Raw genomic sequence first — 15094 nt, forward strand, 5'->3', positions numbered from 1 at the left:
GATAAGTTATCCGGGACTTGCCCAAGGTCGGGCAGCAAAGCAGTGGCAGGGCCTGATGCTATAGCTTCGAAACAGCACCACCCTTTCTCCCTTCAGACCACACTGAATAGCAGCATTAAATAGCCCTAATTCCCTGTCACTACAGTTTAAACTAAAAAAACCAAACATATTTAAAAGACAGAAACTGGCAGCAATGGTCTTCCTCACCACAAAGAAGTAACCCTAAATGATGCAACTAATATCTCGAGGACCTTCTCCTCCCCGAGGATTTTTACTTAAATTATTAAGTAACATAATTATGGATGTGTGATTCAAAAAAAAAAAATCTTTGGACAACACTGTTATGAATGGATGCTTCCTCACTCCACAAGGGAGATGTTACACAAATCACCTAACTGGAGGTGAGGAAGGAACAGAGATTTCCCCCACATTGCATGTGCAGAGGCTAGAGCCCACCCGACCCCAGGGAAAGGAAGGGCAGCTTCTCAGAGCTGAGGGATGGAGGCACCACCTGAACCAGCTCCCCATGCCCATGCCATCCTCATCCCATCCCAGTCCTCATGTCCATGCCACCCCATGCCCATCCCACTTCATCCTCAGTCCTCCCCATGCTCATCCCATGCTCATCCCATTCCCAGTCACAAGTACATCCCACCTTATCCCTAGTCCTCCCCATACCCATTCCATGCTCATCCTATCCTGTCCCCATGCTCATTCCTTCCCGCACCCATACCATGCCCATGCCATGCCCATGTCCTACTCATGTCCATACCCATGTCATCCCTATGCCCATTTTCATGCCCATGCCATGCCCATACCCATGCCCATCCCATGTCTGTTCCCATGCCATGCCCATGCCCCCCCATGCTGATAGCCATCCCTTCCCCATGTCCATACCCATTCCTTCCCCATGTCCATACCCTTTCCATGTCCATGTCCATGCCACACCCCAATGTCTATTCCCTCCCCATGCCCATCCCATGTCTGTACCCCTGCCCATGCCCTGACATGCCCCTGACATGCCCATCATGACATGTCCATGCCCCTGTCCATGCCATGCCCATGTCCCCCATACCCACCCCCTCCCCATTCCCCTGCCATGCGCATGCTATGCCCCCCATGCCCATTCCATGGCCATGCTTGCCATGCCATGCCCGTGCCATTCCCTGCCATGCCCATTCCTCCCCATGCCCATCCCATGCCCGTGCCTCTGTCCATGCCTAGCGCATGCCCTCATGCCCATCCCCTCCTTCTGCCCATGCCCATGCCCATCCAATGTCCATGTCCACACCATGCCATGCTCATGCCCACCCCATGTCTGTGACTCTGTCCATGCCTAGCCCATATCCCCCAACAGCCATCCCCTCCCTCTCCCCATGCCCATTCCCATCCAGTGTCCACGCCCATGCCACGCCATGCCATGCCCTCGCTCACCCCATGTCTGTGCCTCTCTCCATGCCTATGCCCATGCTGTGCCCATGCCCCCATGTCCATCCCCTCCCTCTCCCCATAACCACCTCATGTCCATCCCCATCTCCTCCCTCTCCCCATGCCCATCCCATGTCCATGTCTGTGTCCATGACATGCCCACCCCACATCCATGCCCACCCCGTGCCTGTGCCCATCCCATGTCCATCCCACGCCCACTGCACGCCCATGCCCACCCCACGCCATGCCCGTGCCCACCCCACACCCTTGCCCACTTTGTGCCCGTGCCCATCATATGTCCATGTGCGTGCACACCCCACACCCATGCCATGCCCATGCCCACCCCACGCCCGTGCCCACTTTGTGCCCGTGCCCATCATATGTCCATGTGCGTGCACACCCCACACCCATGCCATGCCCATGCCCACCCCACGCCCGTGCCCACTTTGTGCCCGTGCCCATCATATGTCCATGTGCGTGCACACCCCACACCCACGCCATGCCCATGCCCACCCCACACCCGTGCCCACTTTGTGCCCGTGCCCATCATATGTCCATGTGCGTGCACACCCCACACCCATGCCATGCCCATGCCCACCCCACACCCGTGCCCACTTTGTGCCCGTGCCCACCCCACGCCCATGCCCATGCCCCACGCCCATGCCCATGCCCACCCCACTCCCATGCCCACCCCACGCCATGCCCGTGCCCACCCCATCCCACACCATGCTCATGCCCGCCCCACACCCATGCCCACCTCATGCCCATGCCCACCCCACACCCGTGCCCACTTTGTGCCCGTGCCCATCATATGTCCATGTGCGTGCACACCCCACACCCATGCCATGCCCATGCCCACCCCATGCCCATGCCCACCCCACACCCATGCCCACCCCACACCCATGCCCACCCCACTCTCATGCCCACCCCACGCCATGCCCATGCCCACCCCACACCCATACCCACCCCACTCTCATGCCCACCCCACTCCCATGCCCATGCCCACCCCACTCTCATGCCCACCCCACTCCCATGCCCATGCCCACCCCAGCCCCATGCCCACCCCGTGCCCACCCCACCCCCATGCCCACCCCGTGCCCACCTCATGTCCGTGTCCGTGCCGTGCCCACGGCACACTCATGCCCACCCCACCCCATGCCCACGCCCACCCCACCGCACGCCCGTGCCCCTGCCCGCGGAGGCGGCGGCGCAGCAGCGGGCCGCGTGTGCGCCTGTCACCGGAGCCGGGAGCGCCGGCTCCTGCCTCCCATTCATGTAACCTGTGTGTGTCTCCCTTTCTCTCTGTGTGTAACAGGGAGAGGGAGAGAGAGAGCGAGGCAAGGAGAGGAGGAGGAGGAGGGGGGAAGCTTTAAATAAAGCCTTTGGATTGCAGCTGCTTATTTTGGGCAGTCCTACCAGGGACGATTCCTGCCAGGAAAGAAGCTGGACCGGTCTCTTTTTTTTAAAATTATTTTTGTTATTTTGTATTTCGCTTTTGATTTCCATTTTTTGGGGGTGGTGGCGGTGCATGGTCGAGCCGCCTGCTGCGATGAGCTCCGGCGCCTGGCCGTAGTTGCCCACTTTGGGATCGCTGGACACATAAAGTGGCGTTTCGGTGGGGGGAAGCCTGCAGACATGGTAAGCTTGCGTTTTGCTCCGAAAGTACATTTTTGTGTTCTCGCCTGCCTCCCGTTTTCCCTCCCCCCCCCCCCCAAAAAAAACGCATAGACATAGGGGTTGGAGCTGGGGAGAAGCTCCCTGAATCCCAGCTTTTCCTCCCCAGCCATCCCTGCCTCCCCGCACAGCTCGCTCGGCTGCTCCCTCCGCACACTTTGCAGCAAACATCTCAGCTCCGGCAGAGATGCTGGAGGCGCTGGGGACCAGCCCTTGCTCCAGGGTCCCAGGGTTTGGGGTGTTTTTTTTTTGGGGGGGGGGTCTCTCCCATGCACCCCCCCAGCCCTGCCCTCTGCACCCCTCGCAGCGCAGCGGAGGGAGCAGCGCAGATTTGCAGGCGCCGGAGCAAGGATGCAGCTTTAAGATCAGTCGGTGGCATTTATGTAATAGTAAAAGCAAGGGGATAAAAAATAATAATAATAATAAAAGTCTCGGGCTTTCTCAGCTGCACAAAGCTGAACCCCACGCCCCGTCCCCGTGCCCTGCTGCAGGGTGGTGTGGGAGTGTGTGTGTGTTTACATTTGGATCTGTGCTAGACTTGGGGATGGGGAAAAGGGGGGGGGGGGGAATCTCCCATTTTCCAAGGGGAGATGTGGTCTCCGAGAAAAAAAAATACGAAAAATGTGCTTTACCGCAACTTGGAAGACTATTCTAGTTCTTAGACATGCAATGTTTAAAGCCCTACTTCCAGCCGTGCCCTTCCAGTCTTGGGAGAAAAAAATCCAAACCCAACTGGTGTGGCGTTTGGGAAAAGATGTGCGGGTGCCTGGCAGAAATGCAGTGGTTCATGCTTATATTCTCAGCAGTTTGCATTTTGAAAACCAAATTCTGATTGCAGAACATTAAAATCAGGCTGCTACCAAGGGACAGTTATCCTTTTTTTTGTTTGTTTTGATTAAAACAATATTTTTGGGAGGTCTGGGATATTTTACTTTGAAATCAGTATTAGTTAAGGTATTCAAATCTTAAAAAAACAAAACAAAAAAAACTTTGTGTTGCATGAGGCTGTATGTATTTACTCTTTCTTACCATGTGCATGTGAACGTCGCGCTGGCTACAACCATGTAAGCCCATAATTTGGGGGAAAGATTAGAAAATACATACTTATGCAGCAGCCCTCCTTGTCTTCTGGGATGCGCAGTCTTTGAAATATTCCTTCCATACAGTCAAAGCAGATCTCACTAAATACTTCTCGACTTGATAGACAAGACCCTTTCTGTGGCTTGAATGCATTTACTCAGGGCTCCTCCAGGAAAGTTCAATTCTTTACACTTTTTTACCCCCAAAAAAGAAACCCTGAAAACCCTTAAACCAAAATAAAAAAGAAAATCTACCCACCTCCCCGAATCTGGATGAGCATTCTTAACTTTTTGCACTGAAGCCTGGTATTGAATTCATGGTGGTATACATATATGTTTTATATATGTATTTTTTTTTTCTTAGAAAAGTTCAGTGTTGAGGGAGTGACACCAGATGAGGAAAGGAGAGCAAGGCTTTGAAGTTGGAAGTTGCCCCGGTGCCTTCCTAGGCAAACTTCTGCCGTGGGGTGTCGAGCCCCGAGCACCCCCGGCGCTCTCCGCCCTGGAGGAGCAGCTGGCCGGGGCGGCTTCGCAGAGCCCCCCCCCAGGCCGGCACCTTCCTGCCTCGCTGACCCCGATAAAACTGGCTGCCTGGGAGGGTGGCCCCCCTTCTCCCGGGGAAAGCGCCCTGCTCCCCGCGTGTGCGCCATATGTGCCTGCAATACCCCACATTTACCGGCTACGCCTTGTGCTCCGCCAGCCGCCCCCCCGGACCGGCGGCTCTCGGCCGGCCCAGCCCCGGCGGCGGGGAGGCGAGGGCAGGTCGTCGGAAAGCCGAACCTTCCCCCCCAGTCCGGAGGAGCTGGGGCTGAGCCAGTAATTTGTGTTTAATTTATTTCATTGGCCTTTGCGGAGCCAGGCGCCTCCCACTTGGCGTCTCAGCCTGTAACACTTTTATAGGCTTGGGTGGAAAAAACAGGGAGTGCGTATATCTATTTATCTATATATCTATATGCATGCATATATGCGTGTATATATATATATATATATGTATATGCAAGCATATGTCTGTGTGTATATATATATTTATATGTATTAGTTAGTATGGTATGTGTATGGTGGGGGGATAGGGGTAGGAAGCCGCATCCCTCTCTCCGTTGCGCTGATTTGCAAGGGACGAGCCTCCAAAGCAGCCGGCTCTGCTCTCTCCTGCATTAAAAGGGGATTTGCCGTTTGGGGGCCGCTGCAAGCTGCCCATCCCCGTCCGATTCCTCCATCCCAGCCTGCTCCATTCTGTCGGATGAATCCGTCGCCGGCGCGGGCTGTTTCGGGGCCGTTGGGATTTCCTCGCTGCCATGATCCCTGCGCCCCGTGACTGAGCCCCAGCGCAGGGGCGAGGCGGTGGCCGAGCTGGTCCCAGCAGATTTGGGGAAGGGCAGAGGGATGCGCGAGGTGCCCCGGGTTTCTGCTCCCCCCCCCCCCCCCCCCCCCCCCCAGGCTGGATCTGCTGCTCTGCGCAGGATTTTCCTGGGAAGAGGCGGCGGGGGGAGGAGAGGGAGGGTAAGCACCCAACCTGCTTCAGTTTTTCCCTCTTTTCCCCCAAAAAGACTCCCCGGGGTGGGGGAGGAACCGCCCCAGCACTAGCATGGGTCATGTTGCTGCAGGCACAGGATGTGCCTCACCCTCCTTCCCATCCGTCCGCGCTCGCGGGTGCGCGTGGTTTTACTAGGGGAGGTTTTCAGTTTGTCTCTTTTTTCTTTTTTTTCTAAAAAAAAAACCATGACCCGGTGGCTCGATCTTGTGTTTCGGGGGAGAGGGAGGGTCTTTCACCCGGAAAGAGGTTCTCAGGCTGCTCTTTGGCGGAGGAAGGAGGGAAAAAGGCAAAAGGAGGTGCATAAGTTAACTTCACAACTCCCCTTTTTGGTTAGGTTTGAGAGGGTACAAAGCAGGGGAAGGATCACTGAGAGGAGAGAAAATTGCTTATCTGGTTTTGATCGGGGAGGGAGAGGAGAAAATCATTTCTCTGATGATTTTACTACAGGGATGGAAAAGGGGAGATGTCACCCTGCTTTTGGTGGGTCTGGGGAAGGAGAGAGCTTTGCACAAAAAACGCTTTTTTAAAAAAAGTCTTTGTAACTTAATTATTTCACTTGAATAGTTTAAATTAGATACTTTCCTTTGGTTTTAGTGAGCAGATAGTGCACTGGCAAGGGAAAATGATGTTCCCTTTTGTTTTACAAAGTGAGGGGCTGTTTTTGCTTTTGTTTTATTTGATTAGCTTCCTGCGGTGCATAATAACTGAAACGTTATTTCATTCCCTCTGAAACATGCACAATATTCCAATTAGGAGCCCCGCTCGGATTATTTTTAACCTGGTAGCTCACCGTTTCTCTGCTCAGGAGAAGGAAACATTGAGCACTTGCACTTGGAAGCAGCCGAGATGCTCAGCCAGACTCTCCTTTCCCTGGGAAAGTCTTTGCCAGCTCTGTCAGAGTTCCCGCTTCACTGGTTCGTTTTCTGACAGAATCATATCTTTGCAAGAAGTACAGCCATGATCTTATGTAACTTGATGTTTCCAGATCAAAAGTTACAAATATCGCAGTAATAGCATGACGAGAGAGATTTGGCAAGATGGATATTGTACGACATACGCAGCTTCTTATCAGGGTTTCAAATCAGGGCAATTTAAAAAAAATTACTGGGGGGGGGAGAAAAGTGAATAAACAAAAACTTGCTCCTTTGATATTTTTTATCTTATCTCTGTAGATGCTTGAGAGTCTGTTTTCTTCCTTTTTAAAGCCAACTATTCTGGGTTTTAAAAAATGCATAACTGTAATATCAAAAGGTGAAACGGCTCAAAACTGTCTGTCTTAGGCTTGATTCAAAGGGGTGAAACTCTTTAAATTGGTGTCAACTCAGATTTAAAGACTGGCTGTTACCTGCCCTGTTGTAAGGTCTATCAACCTGGCTTATTGTAACAAAGAGCTAAAATACTCTGGTTTTGCTTTCACCTGGCACTGCTGGGCCCTTTGACAGCGCAATCCGCATCCCTTGCCGGGGAACCAGGTATTCGTGGATCCCTGACCAACATGCTGCAGGGAAGAAGTCTTGCAGTGAAACATGTTAAAATATACAGGCTTAGATTCTTTCATTGCCGTTGGTAAAAAGTGGAAAGAATCATGATGAAATTTTGTCTTTGACTACTCACCATAGCTTGAGGAGTGGTGCTGTGGTGGGGCTCCAGCACTTGTGTTTCTACTTGGCAAAAAAACATAGTTTGCCTTTCCCTGCGCCGGTTCACTGTCACCGTGCTGATAAGTCTAAGGATTTTCATAGAAGTATTTTCTTTGCCTGATCTCCTGAATCATCTTTCTGGAGCATCTTTAAGGCCGAGCTGATGTGCGGATAGGAGGGCACATTCGCTGGGTTATGCGGAGTGGCAGGCATTTCTTGCGGGAAATTTAAGCGTTACTTCGGTAAAAACTTATGCCTTTATATCAGCTTGCTGATATATGATATATGTGGATGAAGCGGTTTGTTCTGGAGGGGAATCCAAACTTCATCTCATGTTGCCCTGTTGCTTATCAGCGGAGGTGATGTTTTCAGTAAGGATGTCCTTAAAAGCACAAGCTGCTGAAATCTGTGTCCCTCCAGCGTACTGGCAGTCAGGAGGAGGAAAAGGCGATACGAGACAGAATAGGTCTGTCAGGTTAAGTTTCCTATTCCAAGGTAAGACCAGCTTTCTAGGATTTGACATATCCTTGTTTTTTTAAAAAAAGAGATAGGGAGAGGAGAAAAAAATAAAGAAGCAAGGAGTTGCTGATGGTCGATTTAGCTGGATTGGCTTGCTGAATCACATTTATCAGTCCATTTAAATGGGGATAATTCAATTAGATTTCACTGATATCTCCTCAGGCTTGAGTAAAGTAGCATTTTCTACAGTCGAGGAAAGCTACAGCAGTCCCGAATTCTGCCTCACTGCTAACACTGATCCTGAAGCCCAGGCGGCAGATATGTGCTACCAAGACAGCAACAGAAAGCGTGGATGGAGGAGATGTTTCTCTGCCCATTGATTTAGGTTTTAGATGATTATCGAGCATCATTTTTCTTTTAAACACTGCATAGAAATCGTGTTGCTTACCTACTCGTGTGTTTGCCTGTGCAGTCTTCAAAATATCGTTACTGAGATTACTCGTTAAGCACCCGAAAGTTAGGAAATAGCGTGATTAAATCTCATTTTAGTTCAACCTTGGGTCATGTATGCAATAAGGGGTCAAGCGCATTAAACATCTTAAGCCTGCTTAAAACTTTTGCTCTCGAGCTGTGCTCTGTGCTCTGGTGTATGGGAAATACGAGGTCTATGCATAAAACCAGGCCTTCTATATAATACCGTGGGGATGGAAAAAGAAACCAGGATTCAGTCCCAGAGCATGAGTAGCCCAGAGGCCACACAGTCATTAACCATCTCTTCCACCGGCTCCCCTGGATTTAAATGTCCCAATCTTATAAATGTAAAAACTCCTAAATTCAGTAACGAAGAGTTCTCAGGATTCTGCCAGTTCCTTTCAAACTGTCACAAGGTTGCTGTGCGTTGAAAACCGTTTCCTCCTCGTCTAGCTAACCTAATAAAGAATAGGAAGGGAGCGTTTTGGTTGCTCAGAAAGCCTTCAGAGCTGACTGCCAGGAGTGGTTAGAAAAACTGACGGAGCGTGAGAGATGCTCAAATTTGCTTCCTGCTCCTTGATACACACCGTATTGGTTGGCTGGGCTCAGTACAGCACTGATTCTGCCAGCCAGGAACAAAAAAAGCTAGAAAACAGCCCTCCGTGTGGATGGGTTTTAAGGTGTGATCAGCTTTTCTGTGTTGGCACAGATTGCGGCGCTAGAAAGCAGAAAGCAACCTCCAGAGCTCCTCTCAAGCTGTGCTCCTGCGGGTAGAGCCACAGTCAGGGGTTATTCACGGTGGCAAAGCAAAGCGAAGTTCACACGGGCTTTAATTGCTGTTGTGGGCGTTGGACACGTCAGCAGATCAGACTCCAGGCTCTCGAGATGAGTACCCAGAGGTTGCAACACCCTTAGCTTCGGGACGGTTGGGAAAGGTTGGGTGGAAGTGATTGCCCAGCGTCGCCCGCGGTCTCGTGGCATCGTTCAGCTTCCTCAGTCTGAAACACGTTCCTCCTCTTCGCTCCGTCCTCCATGGAGCTGCTGCACACCTCCCTGCTTCTGCAGTGCAGGAGACATGGAGCTCAGTGGTCACGTTCCCCTTCCCACTCTCACTGCCCCACGTCCAGGCTGGGGATATTACAGATCCTCGTTGCTTGGCTTCACAGTGTGCTCCCCAAAACGGATCCATCCCACCAAGTCCGCTCCTGCCCTCATCTCCTGTCTCTCCCTCACCCTGAGCCCTACTCTGAAATACTGTTTTCGTCTACCAAATCTCCTTTTTGCAGGCTTCTCACCCCAGCCTGGCTCAGCTCCTCCGTGCTGGGGCTCACCGAGAGTTTCTCTGATTTCAGCTCTGATGCTGGCAAGCAGAACTGGAGCATCCCCCAACACAAAGCATCTTGTTTAGTCCCACACAGGTGGAAATTTAAGTGACTGAAGCTGGCAAGCATGTCCAAATGCATCAAAGCACGTGCAGCAACAGCGCTTCATCAGCAGTGTCTGTGCTTGGCTAGACTCACACAGACTCGCACAGTATTCATGAAAAGAAGTATAGTCCCCTCCCAGGCAAATTTCAAGTCCTGGAAATCCCAGAAAAGAGCTTAGAGAGAAGGTTATTGGCTTTTTTTAACATGAGTCAAACAACATATTTTTCCCTCGCCTTGTTCTCAGAAACTGCTGAACTGTTTTGACTGAAAATTTCCAAAAAACTTCAGCCTGAGGCGGACAGCTGGCATGGAAATTTTCAGCCCAAACAATTTGCTTAGTATAGTTATGAGAAACTGCAAATGGTGTTTTATTATTAAAGCTGTCTTGCTCTTCCCAAAATCGACAACACTACTAACTTTGCCTTTCACAAATACAAAGATAACTTCAGGTTTTGTTGCATGCTGATTTTGAGTTTGTGTGTTTGACAGATATTTTTGTATATCGGAAATTTATTATAAAACTGACACACGCATTTCAGCATATGTTAGCAGACAGCAAGATCTCAGGCTTCCTGGGAAAGAAAAAGTGAATACAACTAATGAGAATCCCACAAAGCCGCATCAAAGGGATACAAGATTGCAGGATTTGTAGAACGGGATTAAAAGCGAAGAAATCCCAAGAGATGCTGCATTGACAGAACAATCACACAAATTCCCATGTATCTCACCTTTGGGTTCATGATCCTTCTGACAGAAGAAAACTGATTTAATAGGACTACATTCTCTTCTAGCAGTAACTTTGATTGGAAATCACAGCCCAAAAAAAAAAAAAAAAGGACCAACAACGAAACCTCAAAACTGGAAAAGCAGATCATTATACTTTTTTGTACAATCAGCTTTTTTCTTTTTTTTTATTGTTGATATAGGTGCCTGCTAAGGCTATGGTTTCACATCTGAGCCAACCACAGGACCCATTACCATGAGAGGACATGGGTGGTGCTCTCCCCTTTCTCCTTCCCATCTGGTGTCCTCCCTCTCCAGGTCTTGTCCTTCCAGCCCCCTCCCCTTGTGTCTGCCTCAGGAAATATCCCATCTTCTCATTTAAATCACTAACCCAGCACACAACTAGCTCTGTCTTTTGCAAAGTTAGTTTTCTGCTGAGTTAGCGAGTGACATTGACTCTGTGTGGTGGGAGCACATGGTCGGGAGAAGGCATAAAGAGGGAAGGACAAGCAGCCTTTTAGAGGCGGTCAGTTTATAAACTATTCTCAAGACCCAAGACATTTTTCCTCGGTTGTCAAGCATTGACAGCTATTGTATCATGCTGATACAAAGCCTAAATGCTATTTATATTAAAATACAGTGTGCACCTTCTCACTGTACTTTACCATCTTCTGGGCAGTTTGCTGGGCCGTCCTGTTCAGCAGCTGCTGGAGTAGCTGTCCTCCATCAACCTGTTGAATTCCTTTTGAACCCTGTGAATGCTTGTGATGGTCATGATATCCTGCAATAAAAAAAAAAAATCAAAATTTAAAATTATGCACTGGGTGAAAAAGCCTTCCTTTTGTTGAGGTTTAATCTCACAATTTAGTAATTCCGTCACGTAACGCCCAGTTTGTGCATTGTAGGCATTGTGATTTGATAGAGCTCTGTTCCACCTGCTTTTCATTATTCCTTTTGAATTAGTTGAAAATTCCTGGTCTATTTTGTCTATGAGGTCCTCCTCATCCTCTTGCAAAAATCTTCCCATATTCCTGAAAAACTTTGTTACCGTTTCTTTATCTTTCTACTATCCTACTATCTCTGCTATTCTACTATATATTTTGGAGATGGGTTGACCAAAAATGCATGTGACATTAAGGCAGGAATGCAACATTGGTTTATACAGTGGCAAAATGATTTTTTTTTCAGTTTTCATTGTCAAATTTTTTCCTAATAAATACTAACATTCTCCTTGCGTTTTTGGTTGGCATAAGCAGCAAGCTAATAATTGCAGAGGACATACCATGGTGATTCCCCTTCTCCTTCCTCGGTGGTAACAGTTAATGTAGAGCCCACATTGTGTATTTATAGTTGGAATTGTTTCTCCTTTTATGCATTACTTTGCTTTTATTGACACTGAATCTCATCTGATGTTTTTATCACCCAGCTAGTTACTCAGTACTGTGAGAATAGGTTTTCCGTAATAATTGGAGGCTTCAGGGGAGGATCAGGAAGCCCAGCAATGGAAAAGGCTCTCATTTTGACTTTTATTCTTGTCCAGGGCATAATCTGAACAACAATATAGCTGACAAAATAAATTTGATATTGAGTAAAAGCAAACAGCCTGTCTGTCCTGTGACACCTGACTGTAGGGTTCTCTGTGGCTCAGATGTTTTTGCTTCTCATCGGCAGCGTCAGAGTCTTTTTTTTCTTCAGCTTCTTTCTAGAGAGCATCTGCTCTTCCCCCAAAGAGTATATTAAGCTCCTCGCTTCCCAGCCCTGCCTCATCCACACTTGAACACCCAAGTCCTGAACCAAAAAATAGCTTCATTACCAAGACTCAGTTCATCCTCTCACAGCCTGATTCTTTCCCCTTCCCCTCCGTGCCCCAAGATTCACTCCTTACTATCTTAAAATCCGTGTCATTTTGGTGATGGCCTGCAAAGATGCTCACGGTTTGGAAGTTCAGGGTACCCTTTTCCTTAGGCTTTCATCTTGCAAGAAAGTCTGACCAAAGCCACCTCTCTGCTACTTAAAGCCCTGTTTGTTGTCAGGCACTTGGATCTGCCTGAGCAGTGCTTGTTTTAGGGCTTGAGTTTTACAGCATATTATTGCCGGTGCTCTGCAACAATATTACTTGGGATTGGAGGGAGACACAAATGACTCTTATGGAAGCTGCTTTCATGCCTGCATACCCCGCATATGCCTTAAAATGTCATCTGTTTGTGGATGTCTGTGCCAAACCCTGCCAATCAGGGGCTCCAGGGAACAACCTTATTGTACACCTGCACCGCTTAGTTTTGCATTATGTTTCATCTTCTGCATAATTAATGTTTTGTTGAATTTTAGGTATTTATCTCTTTTGGCTTTTTTTTTGTCTTCTCCTGAGATAATCAGGCAGCAAGGGCCTGGTTGAGAAGATGAGAATAGAGAAGGAAGGGCTATGGGAAGCTGGCACTGGGGAACAAAGTGGGTCCTTTGAGGAGGGTGGACTGGGGTGGGGACCCGGAGAATAGAAGGAATGGAGGGACCTATGTCAGCTTTTTTGGTGCTAGAGCTGTTTAGATTGCTGCTCTGCTGCGTATTGACGATTGCTATATTTTTTTTCTGTTTTTTGCCCCTCTTCAGAGCATCAGTGACTAACAATTACATAACATCTCTGTCGTGCATGAAACAAAAAAAAGATAAATAAAAAAAGAAATCAGGGTACTTTTTACTTGTCAGTTACTACTTCCATTCCCTACACCCAACCGCAGGAAAAGCTTCTGATCAAGTACGTGTGTGTGTGCAGGCACATGTTCTTCATCTGTCAATACTCAGGATTGTTTATCTCTCCTTCCCTCTGTTCAAATGAAAATACCTTGAGTTAACTTCACAGCCATCACACGGACTGTATGGTAGCTCGCCTTGCATCATGTTTCCCTGAATATTTCATGAAGGCCTTTTTTTGAAATGTGCACAGCTTTTGCAGGCTGCATATGTGGAAGTGGACATTCCCAGCCACAGAGATTTTGGGGAGATAACAAGAACGGGTGATATCCTACCACTCTCGAATCCCAAAGCAGAGCAGCACTTTAACCTAAACCCGGGCCAGATCTAAGGATCATTACTGTTAATTCAAAGTCTCCTGTTGGTTTTAATGGGCTCTGGATCAGACTTCTTAACTCCTGCTGTGGAGCTGTGCTGGTTTCCTCAGTGCAGAAATGTGACATAGCCATGAAAATTGAAGGCTGGTTTGGAAATTGATGTCATTTTGAATGCTTGACTAATTGAATGTACTAGAATGGGAGGGTGGTAGGGTTGGGGATGTTTTTGATGTTTCCTAGTAAGTCAAAGTTCCTATAATGAAAACATGGAGAGTGGTGTTTTGTAACTATTTTTATACCTACATCAGACTTGATGGTAGTGGCTTTGAATTATTTAACATTTTTCTTCCTCAGCTGTCCTCTCCAGTGAGTTTCCATTGCAGGGCTGCAGGAGTTGTTGTGTAAGAAACAATGCAGACAGCCTGGCATTGTCTGCTGTGGGGGTTTTGGTGTTTTTGTTTTGTTTCATTTCTTTAATCCCATTTTATCCTTTCTCTCGCTGGTGAGAAGGACATCAGGCCAAGGTATTAAATCATACTGGCCAGCGTGGGCTGAAAATGAAGTATGTGCCAGCTAAAGACACAAATGGGGAGCTTTCTGCTTAAACCACTGAACTCTCATGTCTGTCACATAGGAGGAGCCAACTATTTAACATTCAGTCCATCAAAAAACATTATTATGTCCCAAAGGTAATTTAAAACTACATCTGTTAGAACCATATGTGGGGGAAGTACACCTTTTTTTTCCTCTCCCTTTTTTTTTTAAGTCCCAAGTTACCCTGTTAACCATACCCTATGGTTATCTTCACTGTGGGCCTCTTAAAATTTCAGACCGACAGCTATAAAATGCCTGGAACAAAAGAACTAAATGAATTGAACTCTTATCTTTTTCCTTTTGTAATTAATGTGTAGGCTCTTACTGGATATCTGCAAGTAGACATCGAGCTTTGAAAGGAAACCTTCTATAGATTGGGATCATGCTTCATGCTCTGTTGTCTATAACCTGATATTTGTTTTTCTATCTGAGATATTGGATATTTCATAGTTTTCTCTGTGCTGTTCTTCCAGTTGCCCATTAGCAATATATATGACCATTGAAAATGGCTCTCTCAGGCTGTCAGAGCATCTAATTTTTACCTTGTGGAATTGCCATTGGATTATTCTGTCCTTAAAAATGGCAGATAAAGTGTGGTTTTCAAAGCATCCCATCATTATCACCTGACTAGTATTAATGAGCATAATCTTGAGATCCTTAAACCTAAATTGTGCTAATAATGTATCTGACACAGCTAGTGGAAGATGGCTTCGCATAGCCCCCAGGGGTAAATATCTGCAACAGCTCCCTAATTATACCATGCAAAACGTGATTCATGTGGCTTCTTTATCGAGTGCAATGTACTTTGCCATGTCTCCGCGTACTGAAGCCCTGATTCACCTCAGCCAGACATAATTCCCTGAGTTTGGATGGTAGTCACCTCTATTCCCTGTGTAGTCAGTGAAGACAAGACAGCACCTCCTGGAAAAGATTCAGCTCATCTAAGATTTGAGCCTTCCTCTGAAGTGCCTATGCTTGTCACTGACTATATAAGAGTGAA

At 48.0% G+C, this 15094-nt stretch overlaps 1 protein-coding gene across 5 annotated transcripts in view; it reads left to right on the forward strand.

Moving 5' to 3' along the window:
• The first annotated feature begins 2805 nt into the window (after positions 1 to 2805).
• The window catches only part of TENM4 (teneurin transmembrane protein 4), a 587496-nt gene continuing 575207 nt past the window's right edge, over positions 2806 to 15094 (forward strand). For 3 of the 5 annotated variants that reach the window (XM_026096126.2, XM_026096128.2, XM_026096127.2), the window contains exon 1: positions 2807 to 3066. The gene's annotated coding sequence lies outside the window, so the exon portion shown is untranslated. Of the gene's footprint in view, positions 3067 to 15094 lie in introns of all 5 variants that reach the window. The other 2 variants (XM_064505185.1, XM_026096129.2) reach the window with 2 other exon arrangements.

The sequence above is a fragment of the Dromaius novaehollandiae genome, chromosome 1 (assembly GCF_036370855.1).
Source record: "Dromaius novaehollandiae isolate bDroNov1 chromosome 1, bDroNov1.hap1, whole genome shotgun sequence".
In the NCBI taxonomy this organism is placed as follows: Eukaryota; Metazoa; Chordata; class Aves; order Casuariiformes; family Dromaiidae; genus Dromaius; species Dromaius novaehollandiae.